Genomic DNA, 20,103 nt, shown 5'->3' on the forward strand with positions numbered 1-20,103 from the left:
TCTAGAATCAACTAGGCGATATTGACTTGAATAGATATTACGGTAAGTTTAATAAATCTAAGTCAAAGTTCAATATCGGTCCCTTCCGATGCATACTCCATGCATCCAACCTGAGCTTTACTTTAACCAATGCTCTGGAAAGAACATAGCATTTCTCCAAATGCAAGTAAACTCTTGTTGTAGATTATCATATCAGTAAAACCCTATGTCTTATAAATCTAGGAATCTTTATTCACATAGTCATGTTTACTTTCCAATGTGTTGACAACACAATAAACAGGATCAAGTATGTGAAAAGGGTTTCAGATGAGTTTATACATTATGTACATATAATCATGAAATAAATCATGTGAACCATGCAACATTAAATGTTATTTATGATCTATATTAATAAGTAAATCTGATTATATTGAAATGATTTTTATTTAGGGCATAAAACCCAACAATCTATATCGTGGAACATATAGAGCATTCTATATAATTGAGAGTGCAATTCTAAGTTTTATAGTGGTGCAATGAGGAATTAATAAGTTAGAGAATTTACGTGTGATAGTCAGTAGTCCCGTGATCCGTAAGGGGAAACACCGGGTAAGCTGTGCAATCCCACACCGCCTGGGGAAGGTCAAGTAGGATGATTCTGAGACTGTGTAGGTATGGGACTACACAGTTGAATAGAGCTTAAATGGATTGATTGGTACTACCTATATCAACAAGGTGCATCTTGTTTTTCGGTAGCCCATCTCGAAAGAACTCCACAGTTAAGCGTGCTTGGCCTGGAGCAATTTCAAGGATGGGTGACCTCCTGGGAAGTTTTCCCAGGATGCGTGTGAGTGAGGACAAAGCATGCTGAAAACACTCGTGTTGGTCTGTAGGGTCAGTCATCAGTCCAGGAAGCAGCCAAGTGGCGTACTCGTGTATAAGAGCCATTAGTCTGTGGGTGTGAGGGCCCAATGGAGGCTTGAAGCGGGGACGTTACAGTACGACATACTGAACCCAGCTCCCCCTCACATGAACTACCCCAATTGTGAAGGCTCATTTGCCTTATTTAAATAATTGTATTAGGTTAATTATATTAGTCTAACCTAATTAAAATTGAATTAGCAACATAATGAACTTTTAAAATATATGAAATTTATTTTTCATTTAATATTTTAACGTTAATTTTAGCAAAACACTTAGTTAATGATATATATTCTAGATAGTTATTTCTATACTAGTTAGTATTTCTAATATTAAATAGGAAAATATCATTGATTGTGAAATTAATTGTCTAATAATTAATTTTGGTACAATCTAAGTTTAGTATATTTTCCTAGTATTAATCTAGAATTAATAATTAAGTTTCCTCTATACTTAATTATTTATTTCTTGAATTTAATACATTTAATTAAATTAAAAATTCAATATCTAAGTTGATTTTCATCATGATACTTAAATATTGTTATTTTCATGTTATTTAATTAAAGTTAAAAATTATCTTAAGTTTGGAATCTTATTTCAGAATAACTTAAATCTGAATAATTTTCAAAATCTATTTTATTTTATTTTATTAATCTTTTTTCCAAAATTTCGAAATTGCATTTCATTAATGCAGAAATTTCAAATTTTATTTGAAAAATAGATTAAAGTTGAAAATTATTTATTTTAATTTTGGACCAACTTAAATCAATGATCTTTTCATTTGATGATTTATTAAATAAATGAACTAAAATATATTATAATTAGAAATTGAATTAATTAGTCAATGAAAGTCTAGATAGATATTATCTGTTTTGCTTGAAGTATTTTTCTAGTGTATTTAATTAAATAGAAAATTAATATTTAAGTTGATTTTCATCATGATACTTAAATGTTTGAAATTTTTCTTCATATTTAATTAAATAGGAAAATTATATTTTTGTTGTAAATTAATTTTATTAATTAATTTTGGGCCAACATAAAATTAAGATAATTTTTCTAGGATTTATTTTTTATTTTATTTTAAAGCATTTTCGAAAGTAGTATACTTATACACTTCATTTTTCGAAATACAATATATATATATATTTATAGAAAATTAAATTTGAGTTGTAAATTAATTTAAATTAATTTTGAAACAACATAAATTGAATAATTTTCTAAATATTTATTAGAAATTATTACTAAGATGGAAATAATTCACGTTATTTTAATATCCATCTAAGTATAATTTATAAATATTAAATTAAAATTTCCAATTTAGAATGAAAACATTCTAAATATAAATTTTAATTAAATAAATATATATTTTAAATAAATTGATTAAAATAAATATTAGAAGAAAATACAACCTTCATTAAATAATGAGCTTTATTATTATTAGGACATTCGATCTCCATTGTTGGTTTTACATAGCTATTGTTTTAGTGAGTAATCCTCCCTAATGGAGGAACGTTCATTAGCAAGTTAGCAACGTTTAATCTTGAAAGATAAGTAATCTTGTAAGTTTTTTATATAGTATTGATCACCCTAATGGTGGCGACTATATAAGACTTGCAAGAATATGAAATAATGGCGGAAGCTCATAAGATAGAATAGCCTTGACTCTCGCCTAAACGGGACAACGCGGATTCCAATCTTGATCGAATAAAAGGTTGCTAGAATGTTTATCATTTTAGATGAGCTGACAACTCTATTCAATGGATGGTATCACTGACTCTCGCCTAAACGGGACACTGATATCAGTTTGTTGAAGACCTTGGAAATTATTTAGTATTGTATGTTTTAGTATTTTCACTTATCATTCCTACTTGCTATGTGATTAATAATTTCTGAATCGTGTATGAATTTATATTGAACCATGTTATTTTCTGTTATTAAATTGTAGTTTAATTTCGAATCTTCATTGTTGGTCTAACTTGATTTGTTTTTCTAATGAGATAAATCCCTAATGGATTTTCACCATTAGACTAACACAATAGTGTTAGATCTCGAAAGATAAGTATTGTAAATGCAACATCTAGCTTTTCATCAATTGATGACACCTTAGACTAGTATTTACAATATGAAACAAGAAGATTGTATAAATAAGATTACTTTGACTCTCGCTAATCAGAGCATCGTTGGATTCTTATTTAAAACGAAATTATCCTAATTCCTCTTAGCTTATTCATTTCGAATTAGCTCAATGACATATCATTGGATGAATGGTCTATAAATCATATAAAGTCATTTTATATTTTCTCTTAAGAAATTAAATGACGAATATGATTATATTCCCGAAATTCTATCTCGAAATGATATAAATTCTCGATCTTAAAATCTCCTACTTGTGTGGGCAAACCAACTGAGAGTTAAATTAGTAGTGGTGGTCCAAGAAAGAATTACTCATTATACAGTTACACTTTCACAAGTGTTTCATAACCATTTTCTATCAATGGATTCAAACTGTATGGAATATGAGTTTAGTATTCTGTGACCAGAATCCACTTGCACTATTCTAAGAACTCTTTGATGTAACTAAAACCTAAGTCATCAAAAGATACAACCACATATTCTAAATCTATGGCATTTGTATCTTGTTCATAATTGTTTTGACAAGATCATTCTCTGCAAAGAGTTAATATGTCTATATCCACTGAAAGTATAATCATCTCATTCGTAGATGGATGTATATTCAGGGGTGGATATAAGTTTTTGTTGTATTCTTAAAACGATCACTCTAGATTTTACCTTATGCAAAAGAAATTTGATATGTTTAAAAAATTTCATAAATTTCTAGCAATGGTGAAAAACCATTAAGGTAAGTGGTTAAAGATCTTGCGAACTGATAGGGGTGGAGAAATAGTTAGTAGATATGCAGTTCAAAGATCATTAATTTGATTTTTGAATTATATCCAAACTTACCTCCCCAGAAATTTCATTTTGCATATTGATGATTAGTTACTAGTCGTTTCCTAAGTCCTTCTATGGTAATACAATTTCAGAATGATGCAACGGTTGTATACTTAATGTAAATCATTACAAGATTCATGGATAACCTAATCAAAATGTTAAGAAAAGCTTGAACTAATAACCATGGTTTGCATGTTTTTTAGCCATTCTAAGTGATTAGGGGTGGACCATCCCATAGTCATTAGATAAGAAAGTGTTTGTTTAAACAAATACTACTTTTCTAAGAGAATGACTAAGTCTGAAAATAAAGTAGCAAATAAAGGAGATAATTTTTCTTGATTCCAAAAGTGTTCTATCATCTTTACATGATGATCCCACTGCCTCTGTTGTCTTGACACAACCGAAGAGGTCAATACCATTTAGTTTTCTTAGACATAATTCACGGTACCTTGTCGTAGTGGGAGGGTTTCTATTTTAGGAATCCACATTATTGTGACTTGGAAGACACTAGTGATTAAAATCCATTGTGAGTTTAAACAAGTAATGGATTGTCAAGATAAGAAACTAAGAAGAAAGCCAATAGAACTATGGTTTGATCCATTCACATGGAGTAACCTAAAGTTTTCTATTACAAGGACATGAAAGGAAATTTTCGTTCATAAGTCTATTCAATGGACTTAACAAAACTTCATGTTCCTAGTATTATAGGTTTGAGTTTATCTAAACCTATGGCTTGTGGTATACCTGGTAATTACTTACTCTAATGCAAGCAACTTACTTTAGTAAGATGCTGGAGCATTTTCCTTTTAATGGCAATCTATAGAAGCTTCACAACTTCTTAGATATAGATTTTATTTATCTAAGGAAAAGTCTCAACTATTCCAGAGAAGATAAAGCCATGAAAGAATTTCTTAAATCAACAGTGAGAGGTCTCAGATATGCTTTAGTATGCCTTAGACCAGACACCTGCTGTTGAGTGGGAGTAATGAGTAGGTATCAGATTAATCCAGGAGAGGAACATTGGAAGACAATCAAGTAAATCTTAAGATTAAGAAGGGGAACTATATGATAGTCAATAAGGGTGTGTTTAAAACTCTTAGACTACACCACATCTGATTTCAAGACTTGCCTTTGTGCTAGAAAGTCTGCTGATAAAATGGTGATTACTCAGGGGGTGGAGTAATGATTTTGGAGAAGTGTAAAAACCTATCTGAAATCTCTTAGTCTACCATAAAGAGACTGAATGTTAAAGTTGCAGGAAAGGTACTTATTCAGTCTAAGGAAAGTTCTATACTTTTGTGGCACCGTTCCAACTTGCCTTAACTACTAGTGTTACTTCCTGAATAACCAAAGAGTAGTTGCCAAAAGTATAGAATCCAGTATCCCAACAGAGTAGACATATAGAGAGGAATTTCACATTATCAAGGATTTTGTGATTAAGGAAGAGTAATGGTGGAGAAGAGGTTGTGTTTAATTCAACCTGTCAGATCCTATTACGAGGAGTTTACTACTATTACACTTTATTTGTATATCAAGGTGTTGAGATTATTTGAAATGCACATTTTGTTTTATATTAGTGCAAGTGGGAGTTTGTTGGGTTTTGTGCCCTAAATAAAACCCATTTCAATATAATCAGATTTACTTATTAATAAAGATCAGAAATAACATTTTATGTTGCATGGTTCACATGATTTATTTCTTGATTATATATATAATATATGAATTCTATTTAAGTCCAGAACATACGAATTTGTTAATGATTATAGTGTTGTCAGCACAGTGGAATATAATCTTAATTATATGTTCGAAAGTTTATTCCCTGATTTGTCAGAACACTAGATTTAGACTGACATGGTATGATCAGCGATAGGTATTCTTACACCTTGGAAAAGTGTTATGTCCTTTCCAGGACATTGGCAAAGTTTACCAGTATCGGATGTATAGAGTATACATCGGAAGGGACCGATATTGAACTTTGATTAGATATATTAAAATTTATCGTAATATCTATTCAATTCAATATCACGTGTTGATACTAGATCAAATGATCTTAATCCTTATATGATTAGGTTCAATCTCAAGAGTGTTATTCATGTTCTTTGATTTGTTACTTAAGCCTACTTTTGGGTCATGGTGATACGTACATTTTGGGAACACGGTAGTGCAATTGAGTGGGAGCGCTAACATAAATATGGAATCTATAGCTTCTATATGGCGAATAGAAAGTAAAGGATGATTTCCTTCGAGCTTAACCAAACGAAAATAAATGGTGGAGTACTCATTTCACTTAGCTGAAATATCATTTATACAGGGTTAAGTGTTTTAAGGATAAAATACATTGTAGGGTGTTACGGTAATTTAATCCCTTTACGGTGTAAATCATCTATATAGAGGATCATTGATCAAATTAGGATTATAACAATGGATAACTAATGACGTATCTATATCATGGAACATATAGAGCGTTCTATATGACTGCGAGTGCAATTCCAAGTTCTAAGAGTGGATTCAATAAGGAATTAATAAGTTAGGGAATTTACTTGGTAAATTCGGTTCGACTTATTGGAAGCTTGGTTATATAGACCCATGGTCCCCATACTAGTTGAGACCATACTGCTTGTAAGACTTAGTTAATTGATTTTAATTAATCAATTATAATTCTAAAAGTTAGACTATGTCTACTTTATGAATTTTCACTAAGCAAGGGCAAAATTGTAAAGAAAAGAGATTATAAGTTTATTTATTAATTAAGATACTTTATATGCCTAAATTAATAAATATATTAAATGACAATATTATTTAATAATTATTTTTTAAGTTATTAAATAATTAGAATTGACATTTAAATGGTTAAATTGGAAAATTGGCATTTTTGAAAAAATGGGAATGAAAAATAACAAAATGGGAAAGTTGCAAAGTGAGGCCCAATTTCCTTATATGGGCCGCCCACTATGCATAGGCTTTTACAATTTTATTTTTCTATTATTTTAATGCCACACAATTCTAACCTAAACCTAGAGGGCATTCTATAAATAGAAAGTAATGGCTTCAGGAAACAACACACAATTGCATCTCATTCTTTTCAGAGAGAATTCCTAAGCCGCCACTTTCCTCTCTCTTTTCTTCTCTTCATAATTTTGAAATTCCCTTGAGTGATAGAGTAGTGCCCACACACATCAAGTGGTACCTCAATCATAGTATGTAAGACTGTGGAAAATCAGCATCAAAGAAGGAGAGAAAGAGATCCAGATTCAGATCTTGATAATGCTCTACTACAAAAAGGAATCAAGGGCTAGAGATCTGAATGGAAGGAGTCATTATATTCCGCTGCACCCAATTTAAGGTTTTCTTAAACTCTTATGTGTTTATTTCATTGTTTTAGAATTCTTATTAGGATGTTAATGAAACATACTTGGTAGTAAATCTAGATCCTGGTAAAATATTTCCAACAAGAATGAACTACTGTAATTTGAAGCTTGGGATATATTATGTTTATGATATTATACTATTCTAGAAAGTTTGGTTAGGTTTGAAGGAGTTTTGAGTCGAATTTGAAGGAGAGAACCCAAGGAATTTAGGTCTGCCAGAACCGGTCGACCGGTTGGTTCTTGTGCACCGGAACCGGTCGACCGGTTGTGTAATACACTAGAGTTATGAAATGGATTAGCAAAACCCTAATTAGATAATTATGAATAATTGAGGAATTATATTATCATATAGTTCAATATATGAGAATTTATTTGATTAATGATATGTTAAGACCCCGTTGGTGAGCCATGGGCATTTTAGTAATTATCACCCGAGAAGGGTAAATTGATGAAATTAATTTAATTACGTGCTTAATAGAACTATATTATTATATAATATGCATGTGTTGTCTTTTCAGGTGTGTTCTGAGAGGTTGGTGCGGTATAGTCACGACCGGGTATTTCGGGCCGAACTGGGTTCGGGCCCGAAATGTAAATTGGATTGAACTATATGGCATTTTATTTGATAATGAGAAATGTGAATTTTATTTGGAAATTAATGAGCATAAAATGACAAAATTGCCCATGTGAGTGTATATGCATGCTTTATAGCCCTAGGGGCAAAATGGTCTTTTGACCTTTATTTTCTTCAATTAATAAAAGATGGAATTTTGAGAAAAATGAATAGAAAATTCTGGTTTCTCCTCCCTCATACCCGACCTGTAAAGCCCGCTTAGTTAATTTGGAAATTAGCAGTTGTTTATGTTTAATCATGAAATTATTTATAGTTATTTAAATAATTTATTACTGTTATTTATGGAATTCAGAAATGCATGATTATGTCATCAGTAGCTTTTATATTTCGCATTTCCGGTGTCCGGTATTTTGGAACTCGGCGTTTGGCTCAGTAGAAATCACAACTTAGTATGTTAGTATTTTGGGGACGGGTTTAGACATTGGGAATGCTGGGAATGGCCGGGAATTTAGAATTTCCCAAAAATACCCCTTTAATATGATTTTCATGGTTTTATGATGGAGGGGCAAAATGGTCTTTTTGCCCCATTAGTGTTTTGTCTTATGTGATTGTATTATTTGAAAAATAAATATTGGTTTAATATTTACTTGGCTGAAATGAAGTGTGATAAGTGGGTATATATGTTTAATTCTTTCATTTTCACAAAAATTAGGCTAAGTGTTGAAAATAGAATTTTTCCAAAGCAAAACACTCTCTTTTCCCTCTCTCTTTTCGGCTGAAACTTGGGGTGCTTGGAGCTGGAATTTTTGTGGTAATTCAAGCTTGGATTGCAAGCTCTAATAATCCCTTGTTGAGGTATTTCTTTATGTGATTTCTCTACCTTGATTTCTTGAGTTTGTTTGATGAAAAAGTTGAGAAAATGCATGTTAATTTGAAGTTCTTGCTGCTGTGTTTAATTGTTGTTTCCAGTAGCTTAAATAGGTTTTAAATGGATGGATTATATAGGTTTTAATGCATGCTAGTGGTGTTGTTTAAAGCTTTGAATTTCCTATGCAAATATGTGATTTTTGAGTGAAATGGTTCATTGTGTTTCTGTGAAATTGCTGGGTGTTCTTGTATGTTTTCAGAAGCTTATTCATGCTTATTTGAGTAGAATTAAATAGGTTTGGATGCATGTTAGTGGATTTTATTCAAGTTTGAGTTTTGGAACTCAAAGCTTGGTCTTTAATCGCATTTTGAGATTCTGTGAGTTCTGGGTGAATTTGTTGCCTTTGAATGGTTATTTGGGGTATATAGATCAGGTCTGGAAGGTCTTGCATGATTTGGGTTAGATTTGATCGAATTATGAATTTTTGAAAATTTCCTGCGAGGAACCGGAATTCCGATTGTGCAACCGGAATTCCGGATGGGTGTCCAGTAATTCCCAGAACCGGAATTCCGGTTGGGCAACCGGTCTACCGGTTGGGGAATTTTTCCGAACCCTAGTTTTCCTCGTTTTTAGGTTTTTAGGGGTATTGCCATGCTTTTTATCGATAAGGGAAACTTTGAGTTTCAAGTTTTAGTCCCCGGGAAGTGATTTAGCATATCACTTATAGCGTTGTGATTTTTATGGTTTAGGAGCCAGTAATCCGCCGCTCAGCTTCAGTTCTAGTCAGGTTGACCGGCACACCTGAAATCGGAATCCAGGTAAGATTAGTATAACAGTATGCATATGTAGATTACATGTTTAGCGTGCATGTAGGAAGCCTGCTAGATTACATTAGTTATGTATTTAGGCTTCGAACCATCCAACCCTGTCACGTCGGTACAGGCTGGAGTATGACCAGCAGCCGGAGTATGACCGGTTCGACCGATCAGGCTGACACTTGGTTGGTGGTTCAGTGCTATTGACCTATCCCGTCGGTACAGGCTGGAGTATGACCAGCAGCCGGAGTATGACCGGTTCGACCGATCAGGAGGATACTTGTCAATAGTACCGTCCCCTGAACGTTCAAAACTCAGTACCATGTTGGACATGGCGGTAGTAGCTCAGTACCATGTTGGACATGGCGCATCGCGGGACTCGGTATCGTGTTGGACACGGCGAGTTAGTTTTATGTATGATATTATTATGCTTTTCTTACCGAGTCCGTCGACTCACGGTTTATGTTCATGTGTAGGTAAAGGCAAGGTCATGGGCGATGGACCGTGAGCGAGCTTATGAGATTGTACATGTCGGGGCGGTTAGGCCTGGAGCGTACGATCCTCGGGACAGCAAGGCTGAGTTTTTTGTAACTGGTCGTTAGACGACTTTATTTTGATGTAAAAGTTAAACAGTTAAAACGTTTGTAAATGATTTTATAAATCGGGATCCCGAGACTTTTATAATATGGTTTATAAGTTTAATTAAAAAGCAAAATTTTAATTAATCACGTTTTTCCATAAACCTCGTTGATTAGCAACGAGCTGCACAGTACGTTTAAAAATCACGTAATACGCCTAAGATAGTTAGGGTGTTACAATTTTGGTATCGTAGCCGCTGTGTTGTCTTAGAAGATCGTCACGACATGTACAATCATCATCGGCGGTTAGCTCGGTTCACGGTTCGGTAAGCCTTTATTGCTTTAGTAGTTATTTTATTCGGTTATGAAAAAAAAAAAAACAGAAGAAAAGCCTGTTAGGAAGCATGTTAGTAGCCTGATAGTAGAATAGGCGCATGTTTCATTTCTAATTTCCAAATTAAGCGGCATTAGTAAGCTCGCCTTGAATACGACCTGATATGCCAACTCTTGGTTTCGCAGGCGGTTCTAACTAGATGGACGCCAGGCGGACTACCAGGAGTCAGGGCAACTCCGTAGGGTCGAATCAGGGACAGGGAGCTCAGTTTCCCCCACCTGCCAGGGGCCGAGGTAGAGGTCCCCGAGGCAGGGCTCGTGGCCGGGGTGATGAGAACCCGCCACAGGCTGCCCGGGCTCCCCCGGCCGATCGGGGAGCCCCGGGTGGGAGTTGCGGTTTGCGGAGATGCAAGCCCGGATCGAAGAGCAAGACCTCGAGATTCAGAGGTTGAGACAGCAGGGTGCTCCTGCAGTTCCAGTGCCTATTGTACCAGTGGCACCTGCCCCTGCTGCCCAGGCCGAGATAGTGGTGGCGGCCCATAGATTGGAACCAATGTATGAGCGGTTCCGGAAGCAGGCACCTCCGGTATTCCTGGGAGGTCCGGACGTGATGAAAGCCGAACAGTGGCTGACGGTGATTACCAGAATCCTGAATTTCATGGGTGTCACCGGTAACGACAGAGTGGTGTGCGCCACGTTTCAGTTCCGGGGAGGACGCCACAGTATGGTGGGACATGGTGTCTCGGATTCACGATGTCACCACCATGACACAGGAAAGGTTTCAGGAACTCTTCAACGCGAAATACTATAATGAGGCGGTCAGAAGCGCCAAGAGGAAAGAGTTCGTTCACCTGACCCAGCGGGAGAACATGAGCGTCACTGAGTATACTACTCAGTTTGATCGGTTGGCGAGGTTAGCCTCGGGAATTGTGCCGACCGACTTCAGCAAGAAGGAGAAATACTTGGACGGGTTGAATCCCAAGATCAGGCATGACCTGATGATTACCACGGACGACAGCACCACCTATGCTCAGATGGTGGAGAAGGCACTGCGAGCTGAGGGCGCAGTGGGGTGCATGTCAGAATCAGCGAGTACTCCGGTAAGTGGCGGAGCTCCTACCCCTCCTGCATCAGGCTATAGCAGGGGGAGTAGTGGTTCGGCCATTGATCAGAGGAAGAGGGCACCCACTGCTTCCGGCGGCTCGAGTCAGAACAAGAGGTTCGGGGAACCAGAACAGAGGGAGTCGTCCTGGTGGTACTGAGACCCAATTCTCCTATCCCGAGTGCCCTAGCTGCAAGAGGCATCATCGGGGTGAGTGCAAGGGGCAGGGATGCTTTCATTGTGGCATGCCCGGACACTTCAAGAGGGAATGTCCCCAGCTCCGGCCAGAGGCACCGAGAGCTCCAGCGATACCCACGCCAGCCAGGGTGTTCGCTATTACGCAGGCTGATGCAGATGCCAGCCCATCAGTTGTTACAGGTCAGCTTTTTATTAACAACTCGCTTTATTCGATCTTTGTTTGATTACGGGGCTACACATTCTTATGTGGCGGCCAGAGTCTTTAGTAAGTTGGGTAGACCCTTTGATAGATATGAATCAGGGTTTGGAACCCTGTTACCTGGCGGAGAATTGGTTATCTCCAATAGGTGGATTAGGTCTATGCCGATCAGGATAGATGGTAGAGAGCTAAGCGCTGATCTGATAGAGATGAGCTTAGTCGAATTCGATATTATTTTAGGAATGGATTTCCTATCTAAATATTCGGCGAGCATTGACTGTAAGAGGAAGATGGTGGTCTTCCAACCGGAAAGTGAAGAACCATTTGTATTTGTGGGTTCGGTTCAGGGATCTCGGATCCCGGTGATCTCGGCTATGTCAGCGAGAGAATTATTGCACGGCGGGTGCTTAGGGTTTCTGGCCGTGGTGGTGGACACCACTCGGCCAGACACCATTCGGCCAGAGGACATCAGAGTGGTTCGGGAATTTTTGGATGTCTTTCCCGAAGAACTTCCAGGGTTACCACCTCAGCGGGAGATCGATTTCGTGATTGACTTGGCACCAGGGGTGGATCCGGTTTCCAAAGCCCCGTATAGGATGGCTCCGAGCCTCGAACTTAAGGAATTAAAGATTCAGCTCCAAGGGTTGCTTGACATAGGGTTCATTCGGCCCAGTGTGTCACCTTGGGGAGCCCCGGTTTTGTTCGTCAAGAAGAAGGATGGATCTATGAGGATGTGCATTGACTACAGAGAGTTGAACAAGTTGACGGTGAAGAATAAATATCCATTACCTAGGATCGATGACTTGTTCGATCAGCTTCAGGGGAAGACGGTCTTTTCTAAGATTGATCTCCGCTCGGGTTATCATCAGTTGAGAATCCGAGAGGAGGACATTCCAAAGACGGCTTTCCGCACTAGGTATGGACACTACGAGTTTCTGGTTATGTCATTCGGGCTAACCAATGCTCCTGCAGCATTCATGGACCTGATGAATAGAGTATTCAAGGATTTCCTCGATATCTGTGTGATTGTGTTTATCGACGACATCCTCGTGTACTCTCAGTCAGAAGAGGAGCATGAGTTACATCTTCAGATGGTATTGCAACGACTCCGAGAACATAAGCTCTACGCCAAGTTCAAGAAATGTGAGTTCTGGTTGTCTCAGGTGCCCTTCCTAGGGCACATTGTGAGTAAAGATGGGATCAAGGTGGATCCCGGGAAGATTGAATCCGTCAGGGATTGGCCGAGACCGAAGACGGTGACGGAGATCGAAGCTTCTTGGGATTAGCTGGGTACTACCGTAGGTTCGTGGAGGGGTTCTCCAAAATTTCAATGCCCCTAACCGAGCTTACAAAGAAGAATCAGCGATTCATGCGGTCGGATAAATGCGAAGCTAGTTTCCGGGGAGAGTGAAACGAGAGGTTAATTCGCTCCGGTACTAGCTTTGCCTTCGGACAAGGAGAAGTTCGTAGCCTACTGTGACGCATCCAAACAGGGTTTGGGGTGCGTATTGATGCAAGCCGATCGGGTTATCGCTTATGCCTCCCGTCAGTTAAAGGATTATGAACAGCGATACCCGACTCATGATTTAGAATTGGCCGCAGTGGTTTTTGCACTGAAGATTTGGCGGCATTACCTTTATGGGGAGAAGTGTGAGATCTATACCGACCATAAAAGTCTCAAGTATTTCTTTACTCAGAAAGATTTGAACATGAGACAAAGGCGTTGGTTGGAATTAGTGAAGGATTACGATTGCGAGATCCTCTATCATCCCGGAAAAGCCAATGTAGTGGCCGATGCCCTGAGCAGAAAGGGTCCCGGGCAAGTAGCTAGCATGGTTCGGATCTCACCTCAGCTAGCAGAGGATATGGTTAGATCCAGCATTGAGTTTGTGGTAGGTCAGCTTCACAACTTAACGCTGCAATCTGATCTATTGGAAAGAATAAAAGTCGCTCAGATGACAGATCCGGAGTTAGTGAAGATCCGAGATGAGGTATTGGCTGGTCAAGCCAAAGACTTTTCAGTGTCAGATAGTGGGATGCTTTTGTATAAAGCCAGGGTTTGTGTTCCGAACAGTGTGGAATTGAGAAACGAGATCTTTGAGGAGGCTCATTCTACTCCATATTCTCTGCATCCCGGCACCACCAAGATGTACCAAGATTTGAAACCGTACTTCTGGTGGAGCGGTATGAAGAAGAATTTGGTAGAATTCGTATCGAGATGCCTCACGTGTCAGCAGATCAAGGCTGAACATCAGAGACCAGCAGGGTTGTTGCAGCCTCTAACCCTACCAGAATGGAAATGGGAGGATATTACGATGGATTTTGTGGTCGGGTTACCTAGGACCACGGGTTTGTATGATTCCATCTGGGTAGTGGTGGACCGATTTGCGAAATCTGCTCATTTTCTGCCGGTCAGAACAACATTTACAGTGGATCAGTTGGCAGAGTTATATGTCAGGGAGATAGTGAGACTTCACGGGGTACCGAAGTCTATAGTTTCGGACAGGGATCCGAAGTTCACCTCCAAATTTTGGCAAAGTTTGCAACGGGCAATGGGTACGAAGCTAAAATTCAGTACAGCATTCCATCCTCAGACAGATGGTCAGTCCGAAAGGACAATTCAGATATTGGAGGATATGTTGAGAGCCTGTGTTATGGAGTTTGAGGGTTCATGGAGTAAATATCTACCGTTAATAGAATTTTCATACAACAACAGTTATCAGAGTACGATAGGGATGGCACCCTATGAACTGTTGTACGGTAGGAAATGTAGATCCCCTATCCACTGGGATGAGACAGGGGAGAGGAAGTATCTGGGTCCAGAGTCAGTTCAGCGGACCAATGAGGCGATAGAAAAGATAAAAGCTAGAATGCTTGCCTCACAGAGCAGACAGAAGAGTTACGCGGTCCGAAACGCAGAGATGTTGAGTTCCAAGTAGGGGAACATGTGTTTTTACGAGTATCTCCGATGAAGGGGATTAAACGTTTCGGGAAAAGAGGCAAGTTATGCCCTAGATTTACAGGACCTTTCGAGATTCTCGAGAAGATAGGTCAAGTGGCATATCGGTTAGCATTGCCTCCAGCCTTATCAGCAGTGCACAACGTATTCCATGTCTCAATGTTGAGAAAATACGTTTCAGACCCCTCTCATATACTCAGTTATGAGAGTCTTCAGCTTCAGCCAGACATGTCATATGAGGAACAGCCAGTGCAGATCCTGGATAGAAAGGATAAAGTCCTTCAGAATAAGACCATAGCTTTGGTCAAGGTTCTCTGGAGAAACAGCAAGGTGGAGGAAGCCACCTGGGAGCTAGAGTCAGATATGAGAGCTCAATATCCAGAGTTATTCAGGTTAGATTTCGGGGACGAAATCCTTTTAAGGGGGGGAATAGTTGTAAAGCCCGCTTAGTTAATTTGGAAATTAGCAGTTGTTTATGTTTAATCATGAAATTATTTATAGCTATTTAAATAATTTATTACTGTTATTTATGGAATTCAGAAATGCATGATTATGTCATCAGTAGCTTTTATATTTCGCATTTCCGGTGTCCGGTATTTTGGAACTCGGCGTTTGGCTTAGTAGAAATCACAACTTAGTATGTTAGTATTTTGGGGACGGGTTTAGACATTGGGAATGCTGGGAATGGCCGGGAATTTAGAATTTCCCAAAAATACCCCTTTAATATGATTTTCATGGTTTTATGATGGAGGGGCAAAATGGTCTTTTTGCCCCATTAGTGTTTTGTCTTATGTGATTGTATTATTTGAAAAATAAATATTGGTTTAATATTTACTTGGCTGAAATGAAGTGTGATAAGTGGGTATATATGTTTAATTCTTTCATTTTCACAAAAATTAGGCTAAGTGTTGAAAATAGAATTTTTCCAAAGCAAAACACTCTCTTTTCCCTCTCTCTTTTCGGCTGAAACTTGGGGTGCTTGGAGCTGGAATTTTTGTGGTAATTCAAGCTTGGATTGCAAGCTCTAATAATCCCTTGTTGAGGTATTTCTTTATGTGATTTCTCTACCTTGATTTCTTGAGTTTGTTTGATGAAAAAGTTGAGAAAATGCATGTTAATTTGAAGTTCTTGCTGCTGTGTTTAATTGTTGTTTCCAGTAGCTTAAATAGGTTTTAAATGGATGGATTATATAGGTTTTAATGCATGCTAGTGGTGTTGTTTAAAGCTTTGAATTTCCTATGCAAATATGTGATTTTTGAGTGAAATGGTTCATTGTGTTTCTGTGAAATTGCTGGGTGTTCTTGTATGTTTTCAGAAGCTTATTCATGCTTATTTGAGTAGAATTAAATAGGTTTGGATGCATGTTAGTGGATTTTATTCAAGTTTGAGTTTTGGAACTCAAAGCTTGGTCTTTAATGGCATTTTGAGATTCTGTGAGTTCTGGGTGAATTTGTTGCCTTTGAATCGTTATTTGGGGTATATAGATCAGGTCTGGAAGGTCTTGCATGATTTGGGTTAGATTTGATCGAGTTATGAATTTTTGAAAATTTCCTGCGAGGAACCGGAATTCCGGTTGTGCAACCGGAATTCCGGATGGGTGTCCAGTAATTCCCAGAACCGGAATTCCGGTTGGGCAACCGGTCTACCGGTTGGGGAATTTTTCCGAACCCTAGTTTTCCTCGTTTTTAGGTTTTTAGGGGTATTGCCATGCTTTTTATCGATAAGGGAAACTTTGAGTTTCAAGTTTTAGTCCCCGGGAAGTGATTTAGCGTATCACTTATAGCGTTGTGATTTTTATGGTTTAGGAGCCAGTAATCCGCCGCTCAGCTTCAGTTCCAGTCAGGTTGACCGACACACCTGAAATCGGAATCCAGGTAAGATTAGTATAGCAGTATGCATATGTAGATTACATGTTTAGCGTGCATGTAGGAAGCCTGCTGGATTACATTAGTTATGTATTTAGGCTTCGAACCATCCAACCCTGTCACGTCGGTACAGGCTGGAGTATGACCAGCAGCCGGAGTATGACCGGTTCGACCGATCAGGCTGACACTTGGTTGGTGGTTCAGTGCTATTGACCTATCCCGTCGGTACAGGCTGGAGTATGACCAGCAGCCGGAGTATGACCGGTTCGACCGATCAGGAGGATACTTGTCAATAGTACCGTCCCCTGAACGTTCAAAACTCAGTACCATGTTGGACATGGCAGTAGTAGCTCAGTACCATGTTGGACATGGCAGTAGCGGGACTCAGTATCGTGTTGGACACGGCAGTTAGTTTTATGTATGATATTATTATGCTTTTCTTACTGAGTCTGTCGACTCACAGTTTATGTTCATGTGTAGGTAAAGGCAAGGCTGTAGCTGATGGACCGTGAGCGAGCTTATGAGATTGTACATGTCGGGGCGGTTAGGCCTGGAGCGTACGATCCTCGGGACAGCAAGGCTGAGTTTTTTGTAACTGGTCGTTAGACGACTTTATTTTGATGTAAAAGTTAAACAGTTAAAACGTTTGTAAATGATTTTATAAATCGGGATCCCGAGACTTTTATAATATGGTTTATAAGTTTAATTAAAAAGCAAAATTTTAATTAATCACGTTTTTCCATAAACCTCGTTGATTAGCAACGAGCTGCACAGTACGTTTAAAAATCACGTAATACGCCTAAGATAGTTAGGGTGTTACACGACCCCTCTCTCCCTCTCTAACCCTCTCTTGAATTTTCATCTTGAATTGGTGTGGAATTGCTTGAATTGAGCTTGGAATCTTGGTGTATTTGTGCTTAATCCTAGCTTGAGACTTGAGGTAATCTTTACAGCTGTGATTTTAGTTGTATCTACTGAATTTTGATTATTAGAAATGCATGAAATAGGTTGTTGATGATGTTGTGTTGCATGTTGATGTTCTTTAGTTGGTATGAGCATGTTCTTACTTGAATCTTGTGGTTTTTGTGTGGGATTGTGTTTGGATGAGCCTTGGATGAATTTTAGGGTGTTCTCCATGTTTAATTCTAGCTGTATGTATTGTTTGATTGCTGGGAATTATAGTTTAGAGCTAGTTTGTGAGCTCTAGCTTTGAGCATGAGATTAAGGTTTATGTGATTATTGTGCAATCTGAAAATATGGGGTTTATTGTTGGATTTTGATGTATAAATATGTGTTTTAGACCCTATAATATTTGCTAGCTGCTATAATTGGTAAATTGAGAATTTGGTTATGAAAAGCAAGCTTGAGTTCATGGAACTCAATCTTGGAGCTTTAATGGCACTTTTTAATTCTTAGTGAAATTATTGTGTTTGAGTTGTGGAATATGTTTATTATGTCATATAATGATGCTCTGGAAAGTTTGGTGGTGTTTGAGGAAGATTTGAGTAGATTATGGGGGCGTAAAGATTGAAATTTTTCGTGTTCTTACTGCCCAGACAACCAGAATTCCGGTTGGTTCAGGGCAGCTCCAACCGGAATTCCGGTTGGAGTACATCGGGAAATGCTGAATTTTGTTTTGGCCATAACTTTTGACTCGGGACTCCGTTTTGGGAGTTCTTTATATCGTTGAAAAGCTCGTTTTGAGCTCTATTTGATTATCTGCATTTTAAATGCCATGAATATATTTTATGAATGTGAAATCAGGGGTTAACCCTATTTGTGAAAATCCTAGATTTTGTGACTAGGATTACTGGCACCTGGTCAGGAGCACCCGGGGATTTGGAATATCTGCCTTAGAGTATGCGGGACAACAGGTAAGATAGTAGTTAGCACTTAGAGTATGCATGGTGGCGCTTATATTGAGATTAATATATGTGAGTAATTGTAGCCGGGATTAGGGTTATTACCCTAATATGAGGGGTTAATAACCTAGGGTTATTACCCTAGTGATATAAGTTGAATAAATGCTATGCCATGCTAGGTGTATGATTATATTGAGATTTAAGGATTATGCGAATAAGGCATAATCATGTTGGACTCGGTAATCAGAACCGAGAAGAACCATTCTAAGGCCTTATTGTAAATAGATGTGTGAGAGAAACACGTAGGTTTACGCCACGTAAACATAAATAGGCATGTGAGCGCAACATGCAGGTCTGTGTCACACTTACATATTTGAATGGCATTGTTGTTTGTATTATATGATGAGCATATTGTTGATATGTTTTATACTATCTTGCTGGGCTTGGCTCACGGGTGCTCTACTGTGCAGGAAAGGGTAAGACTATTGCTGATCAGCCATGAGTGCAGGAGCTAGGCGAAGAATGTACATGTCCAAGCCATATCAGACCAAGCAGGTTTGGGTCTACCAGTGTTGTATTTTTGAAACTCTGTTTTGCCGCTTAGGCCGGCTGAAAGAAAAGGACTTGTAATAATATTTTGTAAATGTTTATGGGATCCCAACTTCTATAACTTTTAGATTGTAAAGTTTAAATTATTACATGTTTTATTTGAATTCTGTTTATAATTAAAGTTTAATTTCCGCGCTAATCTTATTAGTAATCCTAATTGGGGGATTAGGATTTAGTAAGTATCTTGGGTAGCGTGACTAATTATTTAGGGCATTACAGGTTGCCCTGCAGGGAGAATTTTTGTGTTTTTTCAGGTTTCGTTTTTGGTCCCAGGAGTTGCGTAGTAACTATTTTAGGTTGTTTATGGGCTGTCTAGCCTATTTTGGAGTTATTGATGGCTAGGTTCCTATTCGATATCGAATAAAGAATCATTCCGGAATTTCTATTTAAGGTATTCATTGAGTTTTTGTTGTCGTGACATAGGACCAGGATCGCCCAACTTGTTGTCCACTCAGCTCAGCCCACAAGCTTTAGTTTGGAACTAAGGTAAAAAAAAGTGGTAAGCACTGTATGTGGCTAAATGTTAATGGTTGAATGGTTATGGCCTTGATTATTATCAAGACTCTGATTAATTGTAATACCATAAGATTAAGAAAATGGATTAGCAAACTCTAACTAGTTAAATGTGTATTATTGTGAAATTATAATATTATATAATTTATTATATGTGAATTAATATGATATATAACATGTTAAGACCCCGTTGGTGAGCCAGGTGCATTTATTAATTTTGACCCGAGAAGGGTAAAACTGTAAATTTAATTTAATTGCAAGCTTATGGGACTATATTATTATATAGTATACTTGTTTTGTCCTTTGCAGGTATTTTCTGACAAGTTGACGCGGTATAGTTACAACCAGGTATTTTGGGCCGAATCGGGTTTGGGACCCAAAATACATTTTTCGAGATTTAAAATTTGG

This window comes from Cannabis sativa, chromosome 2 (assembly GCF_029168945.1).
Source record: "Cannabis sativa cultivar Pink pepper isolate KNU-18-1 chromosome 2, ASM2916894v1, whole genome shotgun sequence".
Taxonomy (NCBI): domain Eukaryota; kingdom Viridiplantae; phylum Streptophyta; class Magnoliopsida; order Rosales; family Cannabaceae; genus Cannabis; species Cannabis sativa.